Raw genomic sequence first — 7,187 nt, forward strand, 5'->3', positions numbered from 1 at the left:
TTGTTCCCATGCTTGTTTATTTGTTTTTAACGAATCTGTTTAATAATCCAGTTATTTTCAAGCTAAGAGAAGAAGAGGTGGCCCATTAGAGGCCACACATCCTCACGCGTGATTTGTCCCTGGAGATGACCAAGGACATGAGAGACCAGGCAGTTAATCACAGCCTTTATTTATGCACAATGACACCAATCTTATGGCGTGTTTAGAAAAAGGACAAAGACACAGAGAATCGTGTCAAAATCTCACGTTGCTGGAGCGACACTTCCAACTGCAATCTTTGCATTTTGATTTTCTGATGATGAAATCCTCTGCCACAGCTCTCCAGGGCCTCTGCAGTCACACCCTCGTTTTTATTAACACATTGCTTTTCCCTCCTTCCTCTGTCTTTGCCCATCTCTCTCCTGCCACATCTCCCAAACTCCATCATTTCCCCTCTGCGCTCAATTTGCCTCCGTTTTTATTCCCTCTCCCTCATTATTCCTCTTCTCCCTAAAGGATGCAGAGAATTAGAGCACAACTTCCTCCCCCAGAAACACAGGCTTGGTAAAGCTTTGAGTTTCAGAGGGAGCTCAATCAGAACTCCCTCTACTTTCAGAGCACTTCAGCTCTGTGCAGCAGTAAATTGCCTTTCCTTGCTCTTTGTGCACTGCTGTGCAGAAAGAGCTTCATGGTGAAGTTAAGATGCCGGCACTGCGGTCGGCAAACTTCTCAGCGGGTTGCACTTTTGAAGGAGCCTTATTTTTTTATAATTGTAACCATAACATCACATCCCTACCCTTCCAGATTCCCAGTGCTGTTAAGATTTAATGAGATTTTGCATTTCAGATAAAAATCCATTCACAATAGTTTGGAGAATCCTCAAAGGCACACATCCTAAATAGAGTATTTCTTGGCTGGTATGGTGGCGTTTAAACATCAACAAACTTATTTCCTGCTTTTTAGTGAATTTAGCTGGAAAGTGAAGAGATGTGGATTAGAGCAGTGACTCACTCCCTCCACGGCCACCATCCTTCAGTGAGCGGCTTCCCTCCTCTCACTGTTTCCAGCTAGGAAAAAACTCAAATGAGACTCAGTTTGTTTGTTTTTTATTTAAAAATTATGAAACATACACATATGGAAATATGCACGACTATCTGCACTGCTAATATGATTTCACAGCACTGTTTTTGTTCCACAAAAGGCACTAAGTCAGGCATGAAAATTTCCCTTCCTTTCTTCTTCCTCCATTTTCATTTTTTCTTCTTTTTTAATAAAAGAGCAGCTGGACTGATCTTGTAGTCTGAGTGCTGCAGGGCACAGAAACATTCGAGGATTCAATTAGACATTTAATAACCTTTTCTTCTTCTGCTTCTTTTTTTAAATTTTTTTTATCTCCAGACGCCTGTTGATGCCAGAAGCTTTCTGTCGCCAGCACAGGCTTAAAAACATGTGGCTGTATTTGCCTGTGTGAGTAAAAGGTGTGTGATGATAAGCAAAAGGTGCTACACTGATTTCAGAGACAGATGAGGAAGCGAGAGCTCCTGGGACGCCTGGCGTACAGATCAGCTCATGGGTGCCTGTGTGTGAGAGAAAAATCGCTGCTGCCATCAGTTTCCCAGAACCTCATCTGCGCTTTATCATATCGGCTTCCTGGCAGCATCCTGATGATGTCATCGGTGAGTCAGGCTGTGGTCTGCCTGACTCCTCAGTTTAGATTTGATCATCACCTCCTTCTGCTTGACTTTAACGTCAAAATCCGTTAAGCTGACGTTAACTTTAACCTCAGGTTTTGGAGCTATTTTTGGATTTTGGAAGTTTTGTCTCCGATTTGATCTTTGCACTCAAAGGTTAATGCCAAAGCTAGAGAAGCGTCTAGTAGTTTGTAGGTTGCTGAGTCAAGGAAATCTCTAGTGGGTTCTGATCCCGAGGTGTCACATTAACACAGGGTTTTCAGCTTCCTGCATCTTACCACTACACACAAGGTAGCTTTTGGCACCAGACTGTGCACCAAAAAAATACTGGTAGATTCTTTTAGAGTTGGAGGGTTGTCAATCAGAAGACCACATTTCCTTTCAGCACTATTGCTTTTATTAAAATATTTCCTGTCACAGCATTAAAATGATGGTAAACCCTGATGCAAAATGCACCTCTGCCACATGTATGTTTATGACATACCTTGTCTTGGAGTTGGTGCCATGGTGCAAGGGATGCAGCTACTTTCTCCATCTGCTTTGATACAGCCTTATAGGTCTCATTTGGACCTCTATGTTTTCCACTTTGTTCTCACTTGCTGTTTAGTTTTGCTCATGTACCAGAAGCTACCTAAACAGGTTTAGGAAAAGATTGTAGTTTAAGTTAAAATGTTGCATACTGAAAAGGGAAAGGTTGGGTTTCGGTCTGTTGCTTCATAGCATAGATGCCAGAGCGGTTTTGAGGCACTGCTGGTTCTGAGAAAACAGCCGTATTTTACACCCTGAAGTTAAACTGTGCAGGTTATGCTTTCAAGCACAGTGCTTCCAGTCTGAGGTCATGCTATGCAGCAGCGGAGTCTGCATGCATCAGCGCTGTGTGTTTCTTTTCACTTTTCACTGGGCTCGATGCACTGCCGTCCTTAACTAATGAGTCCAGCTCTCGAGCTCATTTGAGGGTCAAATTTTGTGCTGAACATTTCTTGTTTGCAAGCTCTTAGTTATTCCCAGAGTGATGCAGTGAGGCATAAATATTCAGTCTATACAATACAGTGTGCAATAAAATGCAATGAACAAAACATCTTCTTTTACTCAAATATATGATTATAAAGACATTAAGTAGGAATGCATTCAAAATAATGCTACAGCCCACAGACAGAGGGAGGCAGGAAGATCTTCAACAGTACATTTTTTCCTCTTAGTAAAAAGAATTCTCTGGAAGAGAAATTGGAAAACTGCTCCGTGGTCAGAATGACTCAGCTGTCGCTCTCTGATTCATGTAGACCTGGATCAGACTGTAGGTGGGCGTAGCCTGTCCTGCATCCAGCAGAAGCTCCAGGTGCTTTTACTTCCCACGACGGATAAACAATTAACAGCTTTCTAAGAACAGCTGTGTGAAGGAGAACCATGAAAAATGTCACTTCTCCGGCTCCTGTCACCTGGAACGAATTACAATCCTGCAATTTCCAAACGGGCACGAAAGAGGACAATGAGGGCCTGTCTATACAAGCAGGGAAAAGTAAACCTGGACTCACTGCACGGAGCGTTCGTTTTTCCATTTTCACTGTAACTGGTTTCACTCTCTTTTTGGGAACTGACTGAAATATAAAAGCTGAAGTTTCATAACAAGTTAATGTTACTACTCGAGTCTCTATGATTAATGGAAAGAATACACTATTAAATAAATTAGAATGAATAAAAACATAAAAACACATTACAGCGCTCAGGTTTGACCCCTGCTAAATATGAGATAACCAGTTTAACTGCACTTTTCTTACTGTGGAGAAACTAGCTGTTGTTACTTTGAGCAGACTCCTGAGCTTAAACAGGATGTCATGGCTACACATGAGACAAGCAGGGACTACTATTATCATCATCCTTATTATTAATGAGTGCTGAAGTCTTCCAAAGGATGCAACTGCGGAACGTAAAGAGGAAAGGGAAATAGTTTTCAAGGCTGAACACCTAAAGTACACACAGAAAAAAAAAAAAAAAGTAGGCCGAGCTCTCTCTCCCTTCCTGGTTGTAATTTGTTTCCAGGACATGGATGCTCTGCAGCACACACCACACTGTGAAGCCTTTTTAAGTATGCACACACTTCAGGCTGAAGGCTTGGCCGATCTGTTCTTATTGCAACAGCAAGTTAAATCTGCTCTGATGTAACAGGATTCAGGTGTTTATTGTTCAGCATTTCTTCACACTTACATACCAAGAAGACTTTAACAAACGCCAGAATTCTGTGTCTGTGAAGCTGGAGAGGTTGTGTAGGTTTTGGACTCTCTGTTGGCAAAGAGCTGCGGAAACAGAGCCGAAGTCCAAAAAGCTGCATCTCTTTCCCTTAAAAGGTCATTGGATTGTTATCAGAAAGGAGTACGCACCGACTGTCTGCAGAAAACACACATACACAGTTTTTACACTCCCACACCTGCGGGAGAAAACGACTCAGGCATATGACTGTCTCTGACAACTTTTTTCTTTCTTTCTCTCAGAGTGAAGAGGTCCATAAATAAATAAATAAATAATTAAAAAAAACATCCCAGAGAAAGAGAGAGAGCTGAGAGCTTCTGGTCTGCTGATGCCAGATATCTGTTTATATTAATGAGTTTTAAACAAGCAGAATTCCAAATTTTTAACAGTAACTTCCTGTTATCATAACAGACGACTGCTGCATTAGTGTTATCATGGGTGTTGATTTCAGGATGATTTAGAGCACATGTACTTCTTTCACCTCACCCCCATCTGGTCCCGGCAGATGGCTGCCCCTCCTTGAGCCTGATTTCTTCCTGTTCAAAGCGAGTTTCTCCTTCCTACAGTCACCAAGTGCCAGTCATTGCTGGGGTTTTCTTTTTATCATTGCAGGGATTTTACTTCATCAAAAAGGTCTGACTTTGTACAGCCTCTGAATCTTTTTGGTTAGGCGTAATCATCTCTGCTACAATAAACTTGAAGACCCAGAGAAAAAAAAAGATATTATATGCATATATTATATATATGCATGCAGATATGTGCAAAATGTAAATAAAACTGTTTCCACATCAGTGCTGCAAACGTCATAAATCGGTTTAAAAACTGAACTGTGTAAGTAAAGGAAAAAGAACAGTCTAAGAATATATTCAAGAAAGGAGCAAAATCTCACAAAAACATTAAAAAGCTAAACAAATTTTGCAGCATATATTTCTTAAACGTACCTCTAAATTTTTCCCAAACATACACACACTTCCCACATGCTCACTGAGCGTAACTCTCCTCTTGTTCCTAATCGTGCCCATCTCTGTGCTTAACAACTGAAACTAGAAAAATTTGCATTTCCTGCGAAAATGCTGTGTGGATGCCTTAAAGCTGAAGATGTCCGCAGAAAAAAGCTGAAAAAGTTGAAAAAAAAATGTTGCCCTGAGCAGGATTCAAACCTGGCCCTCCTGGTCTAAGGGTGGCTATTTAGGTCACTGAGCCAAAGTCATTCTCACAAAGAAGAGGTGGAGAGATTGACAATTGTGCTGAAATGAGCAGAAGCTGATGAGAATTGTCCTGATAAGTGGTGGAAAGGCTGAAAATGTTTCAGAAGTGGTGAATAAGCAGAATTTGGGCAGAAAAGAGGTGAAAACTCTGAATATTTTGCTGAAAAGAGTTCAATCAGCAGAATTTCTTCTGAAAAGAGTTTAATCAGCAGAATTTTGCTGAGAAGAGGTTTTTTCTGAAAACAGCAGAAAAAACAGAAAATTTTTCTGAAAAGAGTTCAATCAACAGAATTTGTGCTGAAAAGAGTTCAATGAGCAGAATTCTGCGGAAAAGAGGTTTTTGCTGAAAAGTGGTGAAAAAACTGAAAATTGTGCTGAAAAGGGGTGAAAAAGCTTAAATTTGTGTTGAAAAGAGTTAAAAAAGTTTAACTGTTGATTGAAAGAAATGTTGCCATAAGCGGGATTTGAACCCGGGCCTCCCAGTCTGAGAACTGACGCTCATCTCACTGAGCTAAAACACAGGTCAGCCCGGCAAGGAAAATAAGTGAGGCCACTGATGATATGGCAGAAATGGGCAAAAAATATTGCAAAAAAAAATTCAATATCTCAAAAAGTATAAAAGTTATGAACACCAAAAGTCATAGCCGGCATTAGCAGAAAGAGCAGAATTTTTTAAAGTTTGAACGGTGAAAATCGGATGAAAACTGTGGGAGTAGTTAAGTGCCAAAAAGTGTACGGAAGCAACTAGAATATAGTGGAATAAAGAATAAAGAGAAACAGGATCTCAACACAATAAATGCTCTGTGAGAAACTGACATCGCACATCCTGTTTCAGCTGTTTGACCCACTGTTTACATTCTTGCTCTCAAGCTGCGCAGAAATCCATGTCAGCGCCAAACACGGAGAAAATACCGCAGAATGATCGGCTACTGCCCTCTGCTGGTGAGACACAATTACTACATTAGAATGGACTTTCATTGTTTTTTCCAACTGAATTGAACCACGTGTTCTTGTCAATTTTTAAAGGTTAACTAAAGAGATAAATAACCTTTTACAGGAAGGAATCTGTAGATTTCACAACATGAGGTCCACTGTTCACAGACCAGTGAGGCGATGGGGATCATGTCCTCCATTTCATTGACATTAAAAGATATGATATGGAGACTTGGTAATGAAAAGTTGAACATATATATGTAGTTTATTAAATATTGAATAAACTGCACACTTTAAAAGCTTAATGCAAGCAAGAAACTGCAAAACTAAATGTATGCAATCAAATATATCAGAGATATTATTATTAATGTACAGAGACCAACTGTTTTGGAAAGAGGTCAAAGTGCTCAATGTTTTGGAGCCCATGTGAATTACAGCCTCAGTTTCATGTTCTTAGCTGATAGTAGTGGCACACGGTGTGGCGTTCTGCTGTTGCATCCTATCTGCTTCAAAGTTTGATGTGTTGTGGGTTCAGAGATGCTCTTCTGCACACTTCAGATGTCACGAGTAGTTATTTGAGTTTCAGGCCCGTCTTCTCTGGCATTAACACAGACGGCTGTGTGGGAAAATCCCAGCAGACCAGCAGTTTCTAATTTTCTTCCCCAGTTTGGGCTTTGAACTCACTGAAAGTCTTGGATTTAACAGCGTACCTTTGGGAACAGGCTCCTGTGACCCAGAGAGTTTTTTTTTTAGCTTCCTTACGAAAAACCACATTTCTGTTTAACATCATTAACAAGAAAGGACCACACACCACTCGTGTTTTGATTCAGCTGCACTGGCTAAACGTTTACAGTTTGTTTTTACAGCCTTTCATGGATCAGCTGCGTATTATATTACAGATCTATCACCTCCACATTCAGCCTCAAGGTCGCTGATGTCATCCTCCCAACTATTTTTTTTTAAAAATATTGGTATATCTTGCTTTGCATGTGTGTATCTTTAGGTTAACTCCTGCTTTAAAATGCTTGTTATTAGAAAAAAAAAGTGACTTGAAGTTTAAAAAGCATCAAGATTTTTTGTAATCAGACGTGATTGATTTTTCTAAATTCTCATGTACATCCTTAGAAACCAT

Source organism: Astatotilapia calliptera, chromosome 13, assembly GCF_900246225.1.
Source record: "Astatotilapia calliptera chromosome 13, fAstCal1.2, whole genome shotgun sequence".
Lineage (NCBI taxonomy): Eukaryota > Metazoa > Chordata > Actinopteri > Cichliformes > Cichlidae > Astatotilapia > Astatotilapia calliptera.